This window comes from Phyllobates terribilis, unplaced genomic scaffold, assembly GCF_046119375.1.
Source record: "Phyllobates terribilis strain yellow unplaced genomic scaffold, ASM4611937v1 Scaffold_40__1_contigs__length_11209783, whole genome shotgun sequence".
NCBI classification, from domain to species: Eukaryota; Metazoa; Chordata; class Amphibia; order Anura; family Dendrobatidae; genus Phyllobates; species Phyllobates terribilis.
Window position 1 is genome coordinate 9,433,561 of NW_027362800.1, and position 22,709 is coordinate 9,456,269.

The 22,709-nt window shown below is 45.6% G+C and overlaps 13 non-coding genes across 13 annotated transcripts; all 13 read right to left on the reverse strand.

Moving 5' to 3' along the window:
• Positions 1-425: 425 nt before the first annotated feature.
• On the reverse strand, positions 426-616 carry LOC141190164 (U2 spliceosomal RNA). The gene has a single exon (XR_012264197.1). It is a non-coding gene; the product is annotated as a U2 spliceosomal RNA (small nuclear RNA).
• Positions 617-1,742: 1,126 nt separating this feature from the next.
• Positions 1,743-1,933, reverse strand: LOC141190166 (U2 spliceosomal RNA). Its single transcript, XR_012264198.1, has one exon. It is a non-coding gene; the product is annotated as a U2 spliceosomal RNA (small nuclear RNA).
• A 1,122-nt stretch (positions 1,934-3,055) lies between these two features.
• LOC141190167 (U2 spliceosomal RNA) lies at positions 3,056-3,246 on the reverse strand. The gene has a single exon (XR_012264199.1). It is a non-coding gene; the product is annotated as a U2 spliceosomal RNA (small nuclear RNA).
• A 1,121-nt stretch (positions 3,247-4,367) lies between these two features.
• On the reverse strand, positions 4,368-4,558 carry LOC141186910 (U2 spliceosomal RNA). The gene has a single exon (XR_012261145.1). It is a non-coding gene; the product is annotated as a U2 spliceosomal RNA (small nuclear RNA).
• A 1,121-nt stretch (positions 4,559-5,679) lies between these two features.
• LOC141191157 (U2 spliceosomal RNA) lies at positions 5,680-5,870 on the reverse strand. The gene has a single exon (XR_012265158.1). It is a non-coding gene; the product is annotated as a U2 spliceosomal RNA (small nuclear RNA).
• Positions 5,871-6,993: 1,123 nt separating this feature from the next.
• LOC141190168 (U2 spliceosomal RNA) lies at positions 6,994-7,184 on the reverse strand. The gene has a single exon (XR_012264200.1). It is a non-coding gene; the product is annotated as a U2 spliceosomal RNA (small nuclear RNA).
• Positions 7,185-8,301: 1,117 nt separating this feature from the next.
• LOC141184847 (U2 spliceosomal RNA) lies at positions 8,302-8,492 on the reverse strand. The gene has a single exon (XR_012259564.1). It is a non-coding gene; the product is annotated as a U2 spliceosomal RNA (small nuclear RNA).
• Positions 8,493-9,613: 1,121 nt separating this feature from the next.
• LOC141190170 (U2 spliceosomal RNA) lies at positions 9,614-9,804 on the reverse strand. The gene has a single exon (XR_012264202.1). It is a non-coding gene; the product is annotated as a U2 spliceosomal RNA (small nuclear RNA).
• A 6,803-nt stretch (positions 9,805-16,607) lies between these two features.
• LOC141190171 (U2 spliceosomal RNA) lies at positions 16,608-16,798 on the reverse strand. The gene has a single exon (XR_012264203.1). It is a non-coding gene; the product is annotated as a U2 spliceosomal RNA (small nuclear RNA).
• A 1,122-nt stretch (positions 16,799-17,920) lies between these two features.
• LOC141184471 (U2 spliceosomal RNA) lies at positions 17,921-18,111 on the reverse strand. Its single transcript, XR_012259223.1, has one exon. It is a non-coding gene; the product is annotated as a U2 spliceosomal RNA (small nuclear RNA).
• Positions 18,112-19,230: 1,119 nt separating this feature from the next.
• Positions 19,231-19,421, reverse strand: LOC141190172 (U2 spliceosomal RNA). The gene has a single exon (XR_012264204.1). It is a non-coding gene; the product is annotated as a U2 spliceosomal RNA (small nuclear RNA).
• A 1,120-nt stretch (positions 19,422-20,541) lies between these two features.
• LOC141190173 (U2 spliceosomal RNA) lies at positions 20,542-20,732 on the reverse strand. The gene has a single exon (XR_012264205.1). It is a non-coding gene; the product is annotated as a U2 spliceosomal RNA (small nuclear RNA).
• Positions 20,733-21,853: 1,121 nt separating this feature from the next.
• On the reverse strand, positions 21,854-22,044 carry LOC141184472 (U2 spliceosomal RNA). Its single transcript, XR_012259224.1, has one exon. It is a non-coding gene; the product is annotated as a U2 spliceosomal RNA (small nuclear RNA).
• Positions 22,045-22,709: the final 665 nt, after the last annotated feature.

Here is a 22,709-nt window from a genome sequence, read left to right on the forward strand (position 1 = left end):
CTGTTAGCTCAGGTGAGTTTAAAAGGCTGCTGTTGATAACAAGGGCATTTGCTAAATAGATGGTGTGTGTGCAACAATATACTGAAAGGTCAATTATATTGTGCAGCTTATCTCACCACCTGTAGTTATTTAGGTGAAAGCTCCAAAATGCTTGCCTAATATGTCTGTTTATCCAAAAGGAAGTATAGAGGGAGAGCTAGATAGATAGCATTGCATTACATTACATTACATGGCAATGCAATGCACAGTTGCTGAAGTTGAACCAAAATGAGCTTGTCATCTGGCTTCTGCAACTTTTAACATGAAAAATCCAATGAGGAGAAGAAAAGCAAAGCCAAAGAGTCCATCCCAAAATCCGACAAACAAGCAAAATGAACAAAAAGCATTGAATTCAATTCTTTCTGATTTTAGAAACTGCATTAAAGAAGGGGTGCACCGGTCCTGGAGATACTGCAATACCAGGTCAATGCGTGGAGTGGACAGAGCAAGCTCTTTTTCCATCTCCCTGTTCTAAAAATCCATTTAATATATGGTCCCCAGATAGGGGACGTATCAGATATTAAACTGATAAGAACAGATACTACACTTGATCTTAGCCAAAAGGCCGAGAAGCGATAACCAGAATTGGTTTCCGACTACGGTGCCACCCAAGGATTCTGAAAAGTCCATTTGTGGAGATGGCCACCTGGACTCCCGTTAAGAAGACATGCTGTCAACCTCTAGATCCCTCACATGCCTGCACTTTTCGGCTTGCTGCTGCTGCAATCCACGCGTTTTAGATCTGCATAACTCCACCTCTTTTAGCACAGTACCCTCAACCCCCGGCTGTTCCCACCCGCCTCAACACCGTTGGAAGTGAGGAGAACCAATTAAGGCGGGGGGGGGGGGGGGGTGGAACGAGCAGCTGTCTACCCTTAGCAGGAGGGTTGCTGATTAATTACCTCTCCTGCTGCTGCTGCTGCTGGCTGTCCAGCAGCAGACTGAAGGTGGCTGCTGCTGTGCGCAGGTATATAAAGGCTCAGAGCCTATTATGACACGCGCAGCCAGCGTTCCATTGCCACATTCCGTCTACTGCAGGCGGGATACCTGGATGGCTGAATGTCACTGAGAAGCTCACAGAGACCGCCATAAGCAACAGTTTAAAAGAATGCCACAGACTAATCAACCAAACTTTTTGGGTTGGTTTCTCTTTTATAGTCTGCAGGCATTAAATGAAAGAAGTCAGTGTTCCAGCAGAGGGAGACAACGTTTCAGAAAAGGCATTGTAGCAAACCAAAAAAGAAATTTTAAGCGCAGCAGAGTAACCAGCTCACATACCTGTTAGCTCAGGTGAGTTTAAAAGGCTGCTGTTGATAACAAGGGCATTTGCTAAATAGATGGTGTGTGTGCAACAATATACTGAAAGGTCAATTATATTGTGCAGCTTATCTCACCACCTGTAGTTATTTAGGTGAAAGCTCCAAAATGCTTGCCTAATATGTCTGTTTATCCAAAAGGAAGTATAGAGGGAGAGCTAGATAGATAGCATTGCATTACATTACATTACATGGCAATGCAATGCACAGTTGCTGAAGTTGAACCAAAATGAGCTTGTCATCTGGCTTCTGCAACTTTTAACATGAAAAATCCAATGAGGAGAAGAAAAGCAAAGCCAAAGAGTCCATCCCAAAATCCGACAAACAAGCAAAATGAACAAAAAGCATTGAATTCAATTCTTTCTGATTTTAGAAACTGCATTAAAGAAGGGGTGCACCGGTCCTGGAGATACTGCAATACCAGGTCAATGCGTGGAGTGGACAGAGCAAGCTCTTTTTCCATCTCCCTGTTCTAAAAATCCATTTAATATATGGTCCCCAGATAGGGGACGTATCAGATATTAAACTGATAAGAACAGATACTACACTTGATCTTAGCCAAAAGGCCGAGAAGCGATAACCAGAATTGGTTTCCGACTACGGTGCCACCCAAGGATTCTGAAAAGTCCATTTGTGGAGATGGCCACCTGGACTCCCGTTAAGAAGACATGCTGTCAACCTCTAGATCCCTCACATGCCTGCACTTTTCGGCTTGCTGCTGCTGCAATCCACGCGTTTTAGATCTGCATAACTCCACCTCTTTTAGCACAGTACCCTCAACCCCCGGCTGTTCCCATCCGCCTCAACACCGTTGGAAGGGAGGAGAACCAATTAAGGCGGGGGGGGGGGGTGGAACGAGCAGCTGTCTACCCTTAGCAGGAGGGTTGCTGATTAATTACCTCTCCTGCTGCTGCTGCTGCTGGCTGTCCAGCAGCAGACTGAAGGTGGCTGCTGCTGTGCGCAGGTATATAAAGGCTCAGAGCCTATTATGACACGCGCAGCCAGCGTTCCATTGCCACATTCCGTCTACTGCAGGCGGGATACCTGGATGGCTGAATGTCACTGAGAAGCTCACAGAGACCGCCATAAGCAACAGTTTAAAAGAATGCCACAGACTAATCAACCAAACTTTTTGGGTTGGTTTCTCTTTTATAGTCTGCAGGCATTAAATGAAAGAAGTCAGTGTTCCAGCAGAGGGAGACAACGTTTCAGAAAAGGCATTGTAGCAAACCAAAAAAGAAATTTTAAGCGCAGCAGAGTAACCAGCTCACATACCTGTTAGCTCAGGTGAGTTTAAAAGGCTGCTGTTGATAACAAGGGCATTTGCTAAATAGATGGTGTGTGTGCAACAATATACTGAAAGGTCAATTATATTGTGCAGCTTATCTCACCACCTGTAGTTATTTAGGTGAAAGCTCCAAAATGCTTGCCTAATATGTCTGTTTATCCAAAAGGAAGTATAGAGGGAGAGCTAGATAGATAGCATTGCATTACATTACATTACATGGCAATGCAATGCACAGTTGCTGAAGTTGAACCAAAATGAGCTTGTCATCTGGCTTCTGCAACTTTTAACATGAAAAATCCAATGAGGAGAAGAAAAGCAAAGCCAAAGAGTCCATCCCAAAATCCGACAAACAAGCAAAATGAACAAAAAGCATTGAATTCAATTCTTTCTGATTTTAGAAACTGCATTAAAGAAGGGGTGCACCGGTCCTGGAGATACTGCAATACCAGGTCAATGCGTGGAGTGGACAGAGCAAGCTCTTTTTCCATCTCCCTGTTCTAAAAATCCATTTAATATATGGTCCCCAGATAGGGGACGTATCAGATATTAAACTGATAAGAACAGATACTACACTTGATCTTAGCCAAAAGGCCGAGAAGCGATAACCAGAATTGGTTTCCGACTACGGTGCCACCCAAGGATTCTGAAAAGTCCATTTGTGGAGATGGCCACCTGGACTCCCGTTAAGAAGACATGCTGTCAACCTCTAGATCCCTCACATGCCTGCACTTTTCGGCTTGCTGCTGCTGCAATCCACGCGTTTTAGATCTGCATAACTCCACCTCTTTTAGCACAGTACCCTCAACCCCCGGCTGTTCCCACCCGCCTCAACACCGTTGGAAGGGAGGAGAACCAATTAAGGCGGGGGGGGGGGTGGAACGAGCAGCTGTCTACCCTTAGCAGGAGGGTTGCTGATTAATTACCTCTCCTGCTGCTGCTGCTGCTGGCTGTCCAGCAGCAGACTGAAGGTGGCTGCTGCTGTGCGCAGGTATATAAAGGCTCAGAGCCTATTATGACACGCGCAGCCAGCGTTCCATTGCCACATTCCGTCTACTGCAGGCGGGATACCTGGATGGCTGAATGTCACTGAGAAGCTCACAGAGACCGCCATAAGCAACAGTTTAAAAGAATGCCACAGACTAATCAACCAAACTTTTTGGGTTGGTTTCTCTTTTATAGTCTGCAGGCATTAAATGAAAGAAGTCAGTGTTCCAGCAGAGGGAGACAACGTTTCAGAAAAGGCATTGTAGCAAACCAAAAAAGAAATTTTAAGCGCAGCAGAGTAACCAGCTCACATACCTGTTAGCTTAGGTGAGTTTAAAAGGCTGCTGTTGATAACAAGGGCATTTGCTAAATAGATGGTGTGTGTGCAACAATATACTGAAAGGTCAATTATATTGTGCAGCTTATCTCACCACCTGTAGTTATTTAGGTGAAAGCTCCAAAATGCTTGCCTAATATGTCTGTTTATCCAAAAGGAAGTATAGAGGGAGAGCTAGATAGATAGCATTGCATTACATTACATTACATGGCAATGCAATGCACAGTTGCTGAAGTTGAACCAAAATGAGCTTGTCATCTGGCTTCTGCAACTTTTAACATGAAAAATCCAATGAGGAGAAGAAAAGCAAAGCCAAAGAGTCCATCCCAAAATCCGACAAACAAGCAAAATGAACAAAAAGCATTGAATTCAATTCTTTCTGATTTTAGAAACTGCATTAAAGAAGGGGTGCACCGGTCCTGGAGATAATGCAATACCAGGTCAATGCGTGGAGTGGACAGAGCAAGCTCTTTTTCCATCTCCCTGTTCTAAAAATCCATTTAATATATGGTCCCCAGATAGGGGACGTATCAGATATTAAACTGATAAGAACAGATACTACACTTGATCTTAGCCAAAAGGCCGAGAAGCGATAACCAGAATTGGTTTCCGACTACGGTGCCACCCAAGGATTCTGAAAAGTCCATTTGTGGAGATGGCCACCTGGACTCCCGTTAAGAAGACATGCTGTCAACCTCTAGATCCCTCACATGCCTGCACTTTTCGGCTTGCTGCTGCTGCAATCCACGCGTTTTAGATCTGCATAACTCCACCTCTTTTAGCACAGTACCCTCAACCCCCGGCTGTTCCCACCCGCCTCAACACCGTTGGAAGGGAGGAGAACCAATTAAGGCGGGGGGGGGGGTGGAACGAGCAGCTGTCTACCCTTAGCAGGAGGGTTGCTGATTAATTACCTCTCCTGCTGCTGCTGCTGCTGGCTGTCCAGCAGCAGACTGAAGGTGGCTGCTGCTGTGCGCAGGTATATAAAGGCTCAGAGCCTATTATGACACGCGCAGCCAGCGTTCCATTGCCACATTCCGTCTACTGCAGGCGGGATACCTGGATGGCTGAATGTCACTGAGAAGCTCACAGAGACCGCCATAAGCAACAGTTTAAAAGAATGCCACAGACTAATCAACCAAACTTTTTGGGTTGGTTTCTCTTTTATAGTCTGCAGGCATTAAATGAAAGAAGTCAGTGTTCCAGCAGAGGGAGACAACGTTTCAGAAAAGGCATTGTAGCAAACCAAAAAAGAAATTTTAAGCGCAGCAGAGTAACCAGCTCACATACCTGTTAGCTCAGGTGAGTTTAAAAGGCTGCTGTTGATAACAAGGGCATTTGCTAAATAGATGGTGTGTGTGCAACAATATACTGAAAGGTCAATTATATTGTGCAGCTTATCTCACCACCTGTAGTTATTTAGGTGAAAGCTCCAAAATGCTTGCCTAATATGTCTGTTTATCCAAAAGGAAGTATAGAGGGAGAGCTAGATAGATAGCATTGCATTACATTACATTACATGGCAATGCAATGCACAGTTGCTGAAGTTGAACCAAAATGAGCTTGTCATCTGGCTTCTGCAACTTTTAACATGAAAAATCCAATGAGGAGAAGAAAAGCAAAGCCAAAGAGTCCATCCCAAAATCCGACAAACAAGCAAAATGAACAAAAAGCATTGAATTCAATTCTTTCTGATTTTAGAAACTGCATTAAAGAAGGGGTGCACCGGTCCTGGAGATACTGCAATACCAGGTCAATGCGTGGAGTGGACAGAGCAAGCTCTTTTTCCATCTCCCTGATCTAAAAATCCATTTAATATATGGTCCCCAGATAGGGGACGTATCAGATATTAAACTGATAAGAACAGATACTACACTTGATCTTAGCCAAAAGGCCGAGAAGCGATAACCAGAATTGGTTTCCGACTACGGTGCCACCCAAGGATTCTGAAAAGTCCATTTGTGGAGATGGCCACCTGGACTCCCGTTAAGAAGACATGCTGTCAACCTCTAGATCCCTCACATGCCTGCACTTTTCGGCTTGCTGCTGCTGCAATCCACGCGTTTTAGATCTGCATAACTCCACCTCTTTTAGCACAGTACCCTCAACCCCCGGCTGCTCCCACCCGCCTCAACACCGTTGGAAGGGAGGAGAACCAATGAAGGCGGGGGGGGGGGGGTGGAACGAACAGCTGTCTACCCTTAGCAGGAGGGTTGCTGATTAATTACCTCTCCTGCTGCTGCTGCTGCTGGCTGTCCAGCAGCAGACTGAAGGTGGCTGCTGCTGTGCGCAGGTATATAAAGGCTCAGAGCCTATTATGACACGCGCAGCCAGCGTTCCATTGCCACATTCCGTCTACTGCAGGCGGGATACCTGGATGGCTGAATGTCACTGAGAAGCTCACAGAGACCGCCATAAGCAACAGTTTAAAAGAATGCCACAGACTAATCAACCAAACTTTTTGGGTTGGTTTCTCTTTTATAGTCTGCAGGCATTAAATGAAAGAAGTCAGTGTTCCAGCAGAGGGAGACAACGTTTCAGAAAAGGCATTGTAGCAAACCAAAAAAGAAATTTTAAGCGCAGCAGAGTAACCAGCTCACATACCTGTTAGCTCAGGTGAGTTTAAAAGGCTGCTGTTGATAACAAGGGCATTTGCTAAATAGATGGTGTGTGTGCAACAATATACTGAAAGGTCAATTATATTGTGCAGCTTATCTCACCACCTGTAGTTATTTAGGTGAAAGCTCCAAAATGCTTGCCTAATATGTCTGTTTATCCAAAAGGAAGTATAGAGGGAGAGCTAGATAGATAGCATTGCATTGCATTACATTACATGGCAATGCAATGCACAGTTGCTGAAGTTGAACCAAAATGAGCTTGTCATCTGGCTTCTGCAACTTTTAACATGAAAAATCCAATGAGGAGAAGAAAAGCAAAGCCAAAGAGTCCATCCCAAAATCCGACAAACAAGCAAAATGAACAAAAAGCATTGAATTCAATTCTTTCTGATTTTAGAAACTGCATTAAAGAAGGGGTGCACCGGTCCTGGAGATACTGCAATACCAGGTCAATGCGTGGAGTGGACAGAGCAAGCTCTTTTTCCATCTCCCTGTTCTAAAAATCCATTTAATATATGGTCCCCAGATAGGGGACGTATCAGATATTAAACTGATAAGAACAGATACTACACTTGATCTTAGCCAAAAGGCCGAGAAGCGATAACCAGAATTGGTTTCCGACTACGGTGCCACCCAAGGATTCTGAAAAGTCCATTTGTGGAGATGGCCACCTGGACTCCCGTTAAGAAGACATGCTGTCAACCTCTAGATCCCTCACATGCCTGCACTTTTCGGCTTGCTGCTGCTGCAATCCACGCGTTTTAGATCTGCATAACTCCACCTCTTTTAGCACAGTACCCTCAACCCCCGGCTGTTCCCACCCGCCTCAACACCGTTGGAAGGGAGGAGAACCAATTAAGGCGGGGGGGGGGTGGAACGAGCAGCTGTCTACCCTTAGCAGGAGGGTTGCTGATTAATTACCTCTCCTGCTGCTGCTGCTGGCTGTCCAGCAGCAGACTGAAGGTGGCTGCTGCTGTGCGCAGGTATATAAAGGCTCAGAGCCTATTATGACACGCGCAGCCAGCGTTCCATTGCCACATTCCGTCTACTGCAGGCGGGATACCTGGATGGCTGAATGTCACTGAGAAGCACACAGAGACCGCCATAAGCAACAGTTTAAAAGAATGCCACAGACTAATCAACCAAACTTTTTGGGTTGGTTTCTCTTTTATAGTCTGCAGGCATTAAATGAAAGAAGTCAGTGTTCCAGCAGAGGGAGACAACGTTTCAGAAAAGGCATTGTAGCAAACCAAAAAAGAAATTTTAAGCGCAGCAGAGTAACCAGCTCACATACCTGTTAGCTCAGGTGAGTTTAAAAGGCTGCTGTTGATAACAAGGGCATTTGCTAAATAGATGGTGTGTGTGCAACAATATACTGAAAGGTCAATTATATTGTGCGGCTTATCTCACCACCTGTAGTTATTTAGGTGAAAGCTCCAAAATGCTTGCCTAATATGTCTGTTTATCCAAAAGGAAGTATAGAGGGAGAGCTAGATAGATAGCATTGCATTACATTACATTACATGGCAATGCAATGCACAGTTGCTGAAGTTGAACCAAAATGAGCTTGTCATCTGGCTTCTGCAACTTTTAACATGAAAAATCCAATGAGGAGAAGAAAAGCAAAGCCAAAGAGTCCAACCCAAAATCCGACAAACAAGCAAAATGAACAAAAAGCATTGAATTCAATTCTTTCTGATTTTAGAAACTGCATTAAAGAAGGGGTGCACCGGTCCTGGAGATACTGCAATACCAGGTCAATGCGTGGAGTGCACAGAGCAAGCTCTTTTTCCATCTCCCTGTTCTAAAAATCCATTTAATATATGGTCCCCAGATAGGGGACGTATCAGATATTAAACTGATAAGAACAGATACTACACTTGATCTTAGCCAAAAGGCCGAGAAGCGATAACCAGAATTGGTTTCCGACTACGGTGCCACCCAAGGATTCTGAAAAGTCCATTTGTGGAGATGGCCACCTGGACTCCCGTTAAGAAGACATGCTGTCAACCTCTAGATCCCTCACATGCCTGCACTTTTCGGCTTGCTGCTGCTGCAATCCACGCGTTTTAGATCTGCATAACTCCACCTCTTTTAGCACAGTACCCTCAACCCCCGGCTGTTCCCACCCGCCTCAACACCGTTGGAAGGGAGGAGAACCAATTAAGGCGGGGGGGGGGGTGGAACGAGCAGCTGTCTACCCTTAGCAGGAGGGTTGCTGATTAATTACCTCTCCTGCTGCTGCTGCTGCTGGCTGTCCAGCAGCAGACTGAAGGTGGCTGCTGCTGTGCGCAGGTATATAAAGGCTCAGAGCCTATTATGACACGCGCAGCCAGCGTTCCATTGCCACATTCCGTCTACTGCAGGCGGGATGCCTGGATGGCTGAATGTCACTGAGAAGCTCACAGAGACCGCCATAAGCAACAGTTTAAAAGAATGCCACAGACTAATCAACCAAACTTTTTGGGTTGGTTTCTCTTTTATAGTCTGCAGGCATTAAATGAAAGAAGTCAGTGTTCCAGCAAAGGGAGACAACGTTTCAGAAAAGGCATTGTAGCAAACCAAAAAAGAAATTTTAAGCGCAGCAGAGTAACCAGCTCACATACCTGTTAGCTCAGGTGAGTTTAAAAGGCTGCTGTTGATAACAAGGGCATTTGCTAAATAGATGTTGTGTGTGCAACAATATACTGAAAGGTCAATTATATTGTGCAGCTTATCTCACCACCTGTAGTTATTTAGGTGAAAGCTCCAAAATGCTTGCCTAATATGTCTGTTTATCCAAAAGGAAGTATAGAGGGAGAGCTAGATAGATAGCATTGCATTACATTACATTACATGGCAATGCAATGCACAGTTGCTGAAGTTGAACCAAAATGAGCTTGTCATCTGGCTTCTGCAACTTTTAACATGAAAAATCCAATGAGGAGAAGAAAAGCAAAGCCAAAGAGTCCATCCCAAAATCCGACAAACAAGCAAAATGAACAAAAAGCATTGAATTCAATTCTTTCTGATTTTAGAAACTGCACTAAAGAAGGGGTGCACCGGTCCTGGAGATACTGCAATACCAGGTCAATGCGTGGAGTGGACAGAGCAAGCTCTTTTTCCATCTCCCTGTTCTAAAAATCCATTTAATATATGGTCCCCAGATAGGGGACGTATCAGATATTAAACTGATAAGAACAGATACTACACTTGATCTTAGCCAAAAGGCCGAGAAGCGATAACCAGAATTGGTTTCCGACTACGGTGCCACCCAAGGATTCTGAAAAGTCCATTTGTGGAGATGGCCACCTGGACTCCCGTTAAGAAGACATGCTGTCAACCTCTAGATCCCTCACATGCCTGCACTTTTCGGCTTGCTGCTGCTGCAATCCACGCGTTTTAGATCTGCATAACTCCACCTCTTTTAGCACAGTACCCTCAACCCCCGGCTGTTCCCACCCGCCTCAACACCGTTGGAAGGGAGGAGAACCAATTAAGGCGGGGGGGGGGTGGAACGAGCAGCTGTCTACCCTTAGCAGGAGGGTTGCTGATTAATTACCTCTCCTGCTGCTGCTGCTGCTGGCTGTCCAGCAGCAGACTGAAGGTGGCTGCTGCTGTGCGCAGGTATATAAAGGCTCAGAGCCTATTATGACACGCGCAGCCAGCGTTCCATTGCCACATTCCGTCTACTGCAGGCGGGATACCTGGATGGCTGAAGGTCACTGAGAAGCTCACAGAGACCGCCATAAGCAACAGTTTAAAAGAATGCCACAGACTAATCAACCAAACTTTTTGGGTTGGTTTCTCTTTTATAGTCTGCAGGCATTAAATGAAAGAAGTCAGTGTTCCAGCAGAGGGAGACAACGTTTCAGAAAAGGCATTGTAGCAAACCAAAAAAGAAATTTTAAGCGCAGCAGAGTAACCAGCTCACATACCTGTTAGCTCAGGTGAGTTTAAAAGGCTGCTGTTGATAACAAGGGCATTTGCTAAATAGATGGTGTGTGTGCAACAATATACTGAAAGGTCAATTATATTGTGCAGCTTATCTCACCACCTGTAGTTATTTAGGTGAAAGCTCCAAAATGCTTGCCTAATATGTCTGTTTATCCAAAAGGAAGTATAGAGGGAGAGCTAGATAGATAGCATTGCATTACATTACATTACATGGCAATGCAATGCACAGTTGCTGAAGTTGAACCAAAATGAGCTTGTCATCTGGCTTCTGCAACTTTTAACATGAAAAATCCAATGAGGAGAAGAAAAGCAAAGCCAAAGAGTAGAGATGAGCGGTGTTCGACTAGAACTGTTCGCCAATCTCAAATTCGAGCTGTTTTGGGCAGTGTTCGAGTTGTTCGACGAACCCGAACGATTTGCAAAAAATTCGGCTGTTCGAGGTTATGTTCGATAACTGTTCGTGCACCAAAAGCGTGTCCTGCATGTCTGGCGCTATTTAGAGCACCAATCATGCAGGGATTGTCTGCCACTCACTGTAATGCCACAGCCATGGTGGTTGTGGCATTACAGTGATTGCCCAAATCGATGGGAACAGTGCCAACAGTGAAACATGAAAAGCCGGCAATTCAGCAGCGGCATACACCGGTACCCGACAATTTAGAACCGAAAGAATAGAGTATCACACATAGATTAGATAGATAGAAACATGTCAGTCACATATATATGAAGTACAGTGACAGTGTTGCTTACTGTACTTGTCATTTAGTGTAAAGGATTTATCAAAAAAAATATTAGTGTTTTCATGCACCGTCTCTTTAAAAAAGCCGGCCGGCAATTCAGCAGCGGTACCCGACAATTTATAACAGACAGAATAGAGCTTCACACATAGATTAGATAGATAGAAACATGTCAGTCATATATATATGAAGTACAGTGATAGTGTTGGTTACTGTACTTGTCATTTAGTATTAAAATAAAGGATTTATTATTAAAAAAATTGGCGTGGGGTTCCCCTTAATTTTAGGCTCTAGCGGAGGTTAAGCAGACGGCTGGGGCAGATGTTTGAAGCCTGGGAAGGGGGTAATACCCACGGAGCTTCCCAGGCTACTAATATCAGCCCCCAGCTGAATACATAGCCTTTACTAGCTATTAAAATGGGGGACCCCCCCAAAAAAATGACGTGGGGTCCCCCCTAATTTAATAGCTAGCAAAGGCTAGGCAGACAGCTGGGGGCTGATATTAATAGCCCAGGAAGGGAGCCATGAATATTGGCCCCCTCCCAGGCTAGAAACACCAGCCGTCAGCCGCCCCAGAAATGGCGCATTCATAGGATGCGCCAATTCTGGCACTTAGCCTCGCTCTTCCACGCTGCCCTGGTGCGGTGGCAGGGGGTAATAGGGTTGGGGTTGATGTCAGCTTATAATGCCAGCTGACATCAAGCCCAGGTTAGTAATGGAGAGGCGTCTATAAGACACCCCCATTACTAACCCCATAGTCAAAGTTAAAAAAAACACAAACACCCAGAATAAAGTCCTTTAATTGAAATAAAGACACAATCCTTTATTGTTCTAAATTAAACCATACTTACCGTCACGCCCATTCCAGCTGAAGCCAACGATCTCCTGCAACAAAAGAAAAATAATAAAGCAACCTCATCCTTACCTTTCCATGGTTCCCACGACAGCTTCAGCTCTGCTACATCGAGATGACAGGCTGGACCGCAGCAGAACGCTGCCATCCAGCCTGTCATCCCGCAGACACTGAGAAGCGCAGGCATGCTTGCGCTGCTCAGCGTCTCTCTGTGACGACATCCAGATGAGCCGAGTTCATGTCCAATGAACTCGGCTCACCTCATGCACGTCACTGACAGCGTGGGAAAATTCTCACGCTGAAGCGGTGAGTGCAGGAGAATTCTCCCACGCTGTCAGTGACGTGCATAAGGTGAGCTCATGTCCAATGAACTCAGCTCACCTCCTGCACGTCACTGACAGCGTGGGAGAATTCTCCTGCACTCAGCGCTTCAGCGTGAGAATTCTCCCGCTGAAGCGCTGAGTGCAGGAGAATTTTCCCACGCTGTCAGTGACGTGCATAAGGTGAGCTCATGTCCAATGAACTCAGCTCACCTCCTGCACGTCACTGACAGCGTGGGAGAATTCTCCTGCACTCAGCGCTTCAGTGTGAGAATTCTCCCACGCTGAAGCGCTGAGTGCAGGAGAATTTTCCCACGCTGTCAGTGACGTGCATGAGGTGAGCCGAGTTCATTGGACATTAACTCGGCTCATCTGGATGCCCTCACAGAGAGACACTGTGGAGCGCAAGCAAGCCTGCGCTTCTCAGTGTCTGCGAGATGACAGGCTGGATGGCAGCGTTCTGCTGCGGTCCAGCCTGTCATCTCGATGTAGCAGAGCTGAAGCTGTCATGGGAACCATGGAAAGGTAAGGATGATGTTGCTTTATTATTTTTCTTTTATTTCAGGAGATCGTTGGCTTCAGCTGGAATGGGCGTGATGGTAAGTATGGTTTAATTTAGAACAATAAAGAATTGTGTGTTTATTTCAATTAAAGGACTTTTTTCTGGGTGTTGTGTTTTTTTTAAATACTTTACTAGAAATTCATGGTGGTCATGTCTAATATTGGCGTGACCCCATGAATTTCGGGCTTAGGGCCAGCTGATAATGCCAAGCTGGCCCTAACCCCTTTATTACCCAGTGAGCCACCGCATCAGGGCCCTGGATGAGTTGGGTACAGCGCCAGAAGATGGCGCTTCTATGAACGCGCCATTTTCCGGGGTGGCTGCGGACTGCAATTTGCAGCGGGGGTGGCCCAGAAAGCTTGGGCCTCCCTGCGCTGCGGATTCCAGCCCCCAGCTGCCTAGTTGTACCTGGCTGGACACAAAAACAGGGCGAAGCCCCACGTCAATTTTCTTTAAATTATTTCATGAAATAATTAAGAAAAAAAGGGCTTCCCTATATTGTTGTGTCCGGCCAGGTACAAATAGGCAGCTGGTGGTTGGGGGCAGCCCGTTCCTGCCTGCTGTACCTGGCTGGACACAAATATAGTGCGAAGCCCCACGTCAATTTTTTTTAAATTATTTCATGAATTTCCTGAAATAATTTAAAAAAATTGAAGTGGGGCTTCGCACTATATTTGTGTCCAGCCAGGTACAGCAGGCAGGAACGGGCTGCCCCCATCCACCAGCTGCCTATTTGTACCTGGCCGGACACAACAATATAGGGAAGCCCTTTTTTTCTTAATTATTTCATGAATTTCATGAAATAATTAAAAAAAATTGATGTGGGGCTTCGCACTATATTTGTGTCCAGCCAGGTACAGCAGGCAGGAACGGGCTGCCCCCAACCACCAGCTGCCTATTTGTACCTGGCCGGACACAACAATATAGGGAAGGCCTTTTTTTCTTAATTATTTCATGAAGTTCATGAAATAATTAAAAAAAAAGTACGTGGGGCTTCGCCCTATTTTTGTGTCCAGCCAGGTACAACTAGGCAGCTGGGGGCTGGAATCTGCAGCGCAGGGAGGCCCAAGCTTTCTGGGCCCCCCCCGCTACAAATTGCAGTCCGCAGCCACCCCGGAAAATGGCGCGTTCATAGAAGCGCCATCTTCTGGCGCTGTACCCAACTCATCCAGGGCCCTGGTGCGGTGGCTCACTGGGTAATAAAGGGGTTAGGGCCAGCTTGGTATTATCAGCTGGCCCCAAGCCCAAAATTCATGGGGTCACGCCAGTATTAGACATGACCGCCATGAATTTCTAGTAAAGTATTTAAAAAAAACACAACACCCAGAATAAAGTCCTTTAATTGAAATAAAGACACAATTCTTTATTGTTCTAAATTAAACCATACTTACCATCACACCCATTCCAGCTGAAGCCAACGATCTCCTGCAATAAAAGAAAAATAATAAACCAACCTCATCCTTACCTTTCCATGGTTCCCACGACAGCTTCAGCTCTGCTACATCGAGATGACTGGCTGGACCGCAGCAGAACGCTGCCATCCAGTCTGTCATCCCGCAGACACTGGGAAGCGCAGGCATGCTTGCGCTCCTCACTGTCTCTCTGTGACGGCATCCAGATGAGCCGAGGTCATGTCCAATGAACTCGGCTCACCTCATGCACGTCACTGACAGCGTGGGAAAATTCTCACGCTGAAGTGCTGAGTGCAGGAGAATTCTCCCACGCTGTCAGTGATGTGCATGAGGTGAGCTCATGTCCAATGAACTCAGCTCACCTCCTGCACGTCACTGACAGCGTGGGAAAATTCTCCTGCAATCAGCGCTTCAGCGTGAGAATTTTCCCACGCTGTCAGTGACGTGCATGAGGTGAGCCGAGTTCATTGGACATGAACTCGGCTCATCTGGATGTCGTCACAGAGAGACGCTGAGCAGCGCAAGCAAGCCTGCGCTTCTCAGTGTCTGCGGGATGACAGGCTGGATGGCAGCGTTCTGCTGCGATCCAGCCTGTCATCTCGATGTAGCAGAGCTGAAGCTGTCGTGGGAACCATGGAAAGGTAAGGATGAGGTTGCTTTATTATTTTTCTTTTATTGCAGGAGATCGTTGGCTTCAGCTGGAATGGGCGTGATGGTAAGTATGGTTTAATTTAGAACAATAAAGGATTGTGTCTTTATTTCAATTAAAGGACTTTATTCTGGGTGTTTGGGTTTTTTTTAACTTTGACTATGGGGTTAGTAATGGGGGTGTCTTATAGACGCCTCTCCATTACTAACCTGGGCTTGATGTCAGCTGGCATTATAAGCTGACATCAACCCCAACCCTATTACCCCCTGCCACCGCACCAGGGCAGCGTGGAAGAGCGAGGCTAAGTGCCAGAATTGGCGCATCCTATGAATGCGCCATTTCTGGGGCGGCTGACGGCTGGTGTTTCTAGCCTGGGAGGGGGCCAATATTCATGGCTCCCTTCCTGGGCTATTAATATCAGCCCCCAGCTGTCTGCCTAGCCTTTGCTAGCTATTAAATTAGGGGGGACCCCACGTCATTTTTTTTGGGGGGTCCCCCATTTTAATAGCTAGTAAAGGCTATGTATTCAGCTGGGGGCTGATATTAGTAGCCTGGGAAGCTCCGTGGGTATTACCCCCTTCCCAGGCTTCAAACATCTGCCCCAGCCGTCTGCTTAACCTCCGCTAGAGCCTAAAATTAAGGGGAACCCCACGCCAATTTTTTTAATAATAAATCCTTTATTTTAATACTAAATGACAAGTACAGTAACCAACACTATCACTGTACTTCATATATATGTGACTGACATGTTTCTATCTATCTAATCTATGTGTGATGCTCTATTCTGTCTGTTATAAATTGTCGGGTACCGCTGCTGAATTGCCGGCCGGCTTTTTTAAAGAGACAGTGCATGAAAACACTATTATTTTTTTAAATAAATCCTTTACACTAAATGACAAGTACAGTAAGCAACACTGTCACTGTACTTATTATATATGTGACTGACATGTTTCTATCTATCTAATCTATGTGTGAAGCTCTATTCTTTCTGTTCTAAATTGTCGGGTACAGATGCTGAATTGCCGGCCGGCTTTTTTAAAGAGACGGTGCATGAAAACACTAATATTTTTTTTAATAAATCCTTTACACTAAATGACAAGTGCAGTAACCAACACTGTCACTGTGCTTCTTATATGTGTGACTGACATGTTTCTATCTATCTAATCTATGTGTGATGCTCTATTCCTTCTTGTCTAAATTGTCGGGTACCGGTGTATGCCGCTGCTGAATTTGCCGGCCGGCTTTTTTAAAGAGAGTGTCTTCTGAGCAGTTTGTCAGCTTTTGGACACCTTTGCAGGTGTTTTCTATGTGTTTCTATGTGTTTTTGTTTGCCTGCCATTGGTTTTAACGGTGTTCGACGGTGTTCTAAGGTGTTCGACGAACAGTTCGACGAACAGTTCCTCGAACATCCCGGTGTTCGACGAACCGAACCGAACCCGAACACTACGGGGGTGGCTCAACACTACCAAAGAGTCCATCCCAAAATCCGACAAACAAGCAAAATGAACAAAAAGCATTGAATTCAATTCTTTCTGATTTTAGAAACTGCATTAAAGAAGGGGTGCACCGGTCCTGGAGATACTGCAATACCAGGTCAATGCGTGGAGTGGACAGAGCAAGCTCTTTTTCCATCTCCCTGTTCTAAAAATCCATTTAATATATGGTCCCCAGATAGGGGACGTATCAGATATTAAACTGATAAGAACAGATACTACACTTGATCTTAGCCAAAAGGCCGAGAAGCGATAACCAGAATTGGTTTCCGACTACGGTGCCACCCAAGGATTCTGAAATGTCCATTTGTGGAGATGGCCACCTGGACTCCCGTTAAGAAGACATGCTGTCAACCTCTAGATCCCTCACATGCCTGCACTTTTCGGCTTGCTGCTGCTGCAATCCACGCGTTTTAGATCTGCATAACTCCACCTCTTTTAGCACAGTACCCTCAACCCCCGGCTGTTCCCACCCGCCTCAACACCGTTGGAAGGGAGGAGAACCAATTAAGGCGGGGGGGGGGGGTGGAACGAGCAGCTGTCTACCCTTAGCAGGAGGGTTGCTGATTAATTACCTCTCCTGCTGCTGCTGCTGCTGGCTGTCCAGCAGCAGACTGAAGGTGGCTGCTGCTGTGCGCAGGTATATAAAGGCTCAGAGCCTATTATGACACGCGCAGCCAGCGTTCCATTGCCACATTCCGTCTACTGCAGGCGGGATACCTGGATGGCTGAATGTCACTGAGAAGCTCACAGAGACCGCCATAAGCAACAGTTTAAAAGAATGCCACAGACTAATCAACCAAACTTTTTGGGTTGGTTTCTCTTTTATAGTCTGCAGGCATTAAATGAAAGAAGTCAGTGTTCCAGCAGAGGGAGACAACGTTTCAGAAAAGGCATTGTAGCAAACCAAAAAAGAAATTTTAAGCGCAGCAGAGTAACCAGCTCACATACCTGTTAGCTCAGGTGAGTTTAAAAGGCTGCTGTTGATAACAAGGGCATTTGCTAAATAGATGGTGTGTGTGCAACAATATACTGAAAGGTCAATTATATTGTGCAGCTTATCTCACCACCTGTAGTTATTTAGGTGAAAGCTCCAAAATGCTTGCCTAATATGTCTGTTTATCCAAAAGGAAGTATAGAGGGAGAGCTAGATAGATAGCATTGCATTACATTACATTACATGGCAATGCAATGCACAGTTGCTGAAGTTGAACCAAAATGAGCTTGTCATCTGGCTTCTGCAACTTTTAACATGAAAAATCCAATGAGGAGAAGAAAAGCAAAGCCAAAGAGTCCATCCCAAAATCCGACAAACAAGCAAAATGAACAAAAAGCATTGAATTCAATTCTTTCTGATTTTAGAAACTGCATTAAAGAAGGGGTGCACCGGTCCTGGAGATACTGCAATACCAGGTCAATGCGTGGAGTGGACAGAGCAAGCTCTTTTTCCATCTCCCTGTTCTAAAAATCCATTTAATATATGGTCCCCAGATAAGGGACGTATCAGATATTAAACTGATAAGAACAGATACTACACTTGATCTTAGCCAAAAGGCCGAGAAGCGATAACCAGAATTGGTTTCCGACTACGGTGCCACCCAAGGATTCTGAAAAGTCCATTTGTGGAGATAGCCACCTGGACTCCCGTTAAGAAGACATGCTGTCAACCTCTAGATCCCTCACATGCCTGCACTTTTCGGCTTGCTGCTGCTGCAATCCACGCGTTTTAGATCTGCATAACTCCACCTCTTTTAGCACAGTACCCTCAACCCCCGGCTGTTCCCACCCGCCTCAACACCGTTGGAAGGGAGGAGAACCAATTAAGGCGGGGGGGGGTGGAACGAGCAGCTGTCTACCCTTAGCAGGAGGGTTGCTGATTAATTACCTCTCCTGCTGCTGCTGCTGCTGGCTGTCCAGCAGCAGACTGAAGGTGGCTGCTGCTGTGCGCAGGTATATAAAGGCTCAGAGCCTATTATGACACGCGCAGCCAGCGTTCCATTGCCACATTCCGTCTACTGCAGGCGGGATACCTGGATGGCTGAATGTCACTGAGAAGCTCACAGAGACCGCCATAAGCAACAGTTTAAAAGAATGCCACAGACTAATCAACCAAACTTTTTGGGTTGGTTTCTCTTTTATAGTCTGCAGGCATTAAATGAAAGAAGTCAGTGTTCCAGCAGAGGGAGACAACGTTTCAGAAAAGGCATTGTAGCAAACCAAAAAAGAAATTTTAAGCGCAGCAGAGTAACCAGCTCACATACCTGTTAGCTCAGGTGAGTTTAAAAGGCTGCTGTTGATAACAAGGGCATTTGCTAAATAGATGGTGTGTGTGCAACAATATACTGAAAGGTCAATTATATTGTGCAGCTTATCTCACCACCTGTAGTTATTTAGGTTAAAGCTCCAAAATGCTTGCCTAATATGTCTGTTTATCCAAAAGGAAGTATAGAGGGAGAGCTAGATAGATAGCATTGCATTACATTACATTACATGGCAATGCAATGCACAGTTGCTGAAGTTGAACCAAAATGAGCTTGTCATCTGGCTTCTGCAACTTTTAACATGAAAAATCCAATGAGGAGAAGAAAAGCAAAGCCAAAGAGTCCATCCCAAAATCCGACAAACAAGCAAAATGAACAAAAAGCATTGAATTCAATTCTTTCTGATTTTAGAAACTGCATTAAAGAAGGGGTGCACCGGTCCTGGAGATACTGCAATACCAGGTCAATGCGTGGAGTGGACAGAGCAAGCTCTTTTTCCATCTCCCTGTTCTAAAAATCCATTTAATATATGGTCCCCAGATAGGGGACGTATCAGATATTAAACTGATAAGAACAGATACTACACTTGATCTTAGCCAAAAGGCCGAGAAGCGATAACCAGAATTGGTTTCCGACTACGGTGCCACCCAAGGATTCTGAAATGTCCATTTGTGGAGATGGCCACCTGGACTCCCGTTAAGAAGACATGCTGTCAACCTCTAGATCCCTCACATGCCTGCACTTTTCGGCTTGCTGCTGCTGCAATCCACGCGTTTTAGATCTGCATAACTCCACCTCTTTTAGCACAGTACCCTCAACCCCCGGCTGTTCCCACCCGCCTCAACACCGTTGGAAGGGAGGAGAACCAATTAAGGCGGGGGGGGGGGTGGAACGAGCAGCTGTCTACCCTTAGCAGGAGGGTTGCTGATTAATTACCTCTCCTGCTGCTGCTGCTGCTGGCTGTCCAGCAGCAGACTGAAGGTGGCTGCTGCTGTGCGCAGGTATATAAAGGCTCAGAGCCTATTATGACACGCGCAGCCAGCGTTCCATTGCCACATTCCGTCTACTGCAGGCGGGATACCTGGATGGCTGAATGTCACTGAGAAGCTCACAGAGACCGCCATAAGCAACAGTTTAAAAGAATGCCACAGACTAATCAACCAAACTTTTGGGTTGGTTTCTCTTTTATAGTCTGCAGGCATTAAATGAAAGAAGTCAGTGTTCCAGCAGAGGGAGACAACGTTTCAGAAAAGGCATTGTAGCAAACCAAAAAAGAAATTTTAAGCGCAGCAGAGTAACCAGCTCACATACCTGTTAGCTCAGGTGAGTTTAAAAGGCTGCTGTTGATAACAAGGGCATTTGCTAAATAGATGGTGTGTGTGCAACAATATACTGAAAGGTCAATTATATTGTGCAGCTTATCTCACCACCTGTAGTTATTTAGGTGAAAGCTCCAAAATGCTTGCCTAATATGTCTGTTTATCCAAAAGGAAGTATAGAGGGAGAGCTAGATAGATAGCATTGCATTACATTACATTACATGGCAATGCAATGCACAGTTGCTGAAGTTGAACCAAAATGAGCTTGTCATCTGGCTTCTGCAACTTTTAACATGAAAAATCCAATGAGGAGAAGAAAAGCAAAGCCAAAGAGTCCATCCCAAAATCCGACAAACAAGCAAAATGAACAAAAAGCATTGAATTCAATTCTTTCTGATTTTAGAAACTGCATTAAAGAAGGGGTGCACCGGTCCTGGAGATACTGCAATACCAGGTCAATGCGTGGAGTGGACAGAGCAAGCTCTTTTTCCATCTCCCTGTTCTAAAAATCCATTTAATATATGGTCCCCAGATAGGGGACGTATCAGATATTAAACTGATAAGAACAGATACTACACTTGATCTTAGCCAAAAGGCCGAGAAGCGATAACCAGTATTGGTTTCCGACTACGGTGCCACCCAAGGATTCTGAAATGTCCATTTGTGGAGATGGCCACCTGGACTCCCGTTAAGAAGACATGCTGTCAACCTCTAGATCCCTCACATGCCTGCACTTTTCGGCTTGCTGCTGCTGCAATCCACGCGTTTTAGATCTGCATAACTCCACCTCTTTTAGCACAGTACCCTCAACCCCCGGCTGTTCCCACCCGCCTCAACACCGTTGGAAGGGAGGAGAACCAATTAAGGCGGGGGGGGGGGTGGAACGAGCAGCTGTCTACCCTTAGCAGGAGGGTTGCTGATTAATTACCTCTCCTGCTGCTGCTGCTGCTGGCTGTCCAGCAGCAGACTGAAGGTGGCTGCTGCTGTGCGCAGGTATATAAAGGCTCAGAGCCTATTATGACACGCGCAGCCAGCGTTCCATTGCCACATTCCGTCTACTGCAGGCGGGATACCTGGATGGCTGAATGTCACTGAGAAGCTCACAGAGACCGCCATAAGCAACAGTTTAAAAGAATGCCACAGACTAATCAACCAAACTTTTTGGGTTGGTTTCTCTTTTATAGTCTGCAGGCATTAAATGAAAGAAGTCAGTGTTCCAGCAGAGGGAGACAACGTTTCAGAAAAGGCATTGTAGCAAACCAAAAAAGAAATTTTAAGCGCAGCAGAGTAACCAGCTCACATACCTGTTAGCTCAGGTGAGTTTAAAAGGCTGCTGTTGATAACAAGGGCATTTGCTAAATAGATGGTGTGTGTGCAACAATATACTGAAAGGTCAATTATATTGTGCAGCTTATCTCACCACCTGTAGTTATTTAGGTGAAAGCTCCAAAATGCTTGCCTAATATGTCTGTTTATCCAAAAGGAAGTATAGAGGGAGAGCTAGATAGATAGCATTGCATTACATTACATTACATGGCAATGCAATGCACAGTTGCTGAAGTTGAACCAAAATGAGCTTGTCATCTGGCTTCTGCAACTTTTAACATGAAAAATCCAATGAGGAGAAGAAAAGCAAAGCCAAAGAGTCCATCCCAAAATCCGACAAACAAGCAAAATGAACAAAAAGCATTGAATTCAATTCTTTCTGATTTTAGAAACTGCATTAAAGAAGGGGTGCACCGGTCCTGGAGATACTGCAATACCAGGTCAATGCGTGGAGTGGACAGAGCAAGCTCTTTTTCCATCTCCCTGTTCTAAAAATCCATTTAATATATGGTCCCCAGATAAGGGACGTATCAGATATTAAACTGATAAGAACAGATACTACACTTGATCTTAGCCAAAAGGCCGAGAAGCGATAACCAGAATTGGTTTCCGACTACGGTGCCACCCAAGGATTCTGAAAAGTCCATTTGTGGAGATAGCCACCTGGACTCCCGTTAAGAAGACATGCTGTCAACCTCTAGATCCCTCACATGCCTGCACTTTTCGGCTTGCTGCTGCTGCAATCCACGCGTTTTAGATCTGCATAACTCCACCTCTTTTAGCACAGTACCCTCAACCCCCGGCTGTTCCCACCCGCCTCAACACCGTTGGAAGGGAGGAGAACCAATTAAGGCGGGGGGAGGGGTGGAACGAGCAGCTGTCTACCCTTAGCAGGAGGGTTGCTGATTAATTACCTCTCCTGCTGCTGCTGCTGCTGGCTGTCCAGCAGCAGACTGAAGGTGGCTGCTGCTGTGCGCAGGTATATAAAGGCTCAGAGCCTATTATGACACGCGCAGCCAGCGTTCCATTGCCACATTCCGTCTACTGCAGGCGGGATACCTGGATGGCTGAATGTCACTGAGAAGCTCACGGAGACCGCCATAAGCAACAGTTTAAAAGAATGCCACAGACTAATCAACCAAACTTTTTGGGTTGGTTTCTCTTTTATAGTCTGCAGGCATTAAATGAAAGAAGTCAGTGTTCCAGCAGAGGGAGACAACGTTTCAGAAAAGGCATTGTAGCAAACCAAAAAAGAAATT